Here is a 276-nt window from a genome sequence, read left to right on the forward strand (position 1 = left end):
GTAATAATATTATGATTTACTGAATTACTTGTTTTATCAAGCATATCATGTACATAACATTTATATATATTTTTTCAATTATGTTTCTATCTCTGAAATTATAGCAAAAGTATAGAGGGTATAAGAGACATCAGTGGTACTGCAGTTAGCAAAGATCAATATCCGAACATAACAGAAAAAAATGTCTATTTTAATTACAAGAATGATTATCTCTTTCTCTTTAGAGCAATCTTATGAGAATAATTCCACATTTCATTTTTTATATTAGGTGATGAA

At 25.4% G+C, this 276-nt stretch overlaps 1 protein-coding gene across 1 annotated transcript in view; it reads right to left on the reverse strand.

The window, feature by feature from the left end:
* LOC119594380 (C-Jun-amino-terminal kinase-interacting protein 4-like) overlaps positions 1–276 on the reverse strand; it is a gene marked incomplete in the record, with an annotated part of 97,279 nt that overhangs the window by 6,404 nt on the left and 90,599 nt on the right.

Source organism: Penaeus monodon, chromosome 33, assembly GCF_015228065.2.
Source record: "Penaeus monodon isolate SGIC_2016 chromosome 33, NSTDA_Pmon_1, whole genome shotgun sequence".
NCBI classification, from domain to species: domain Eukaryota; kingdom Metazoa; phylum Arthropoda; class Malacostraca; order Decapoda; family Penaeidae; genus Penaeus; species Penaeus monodon.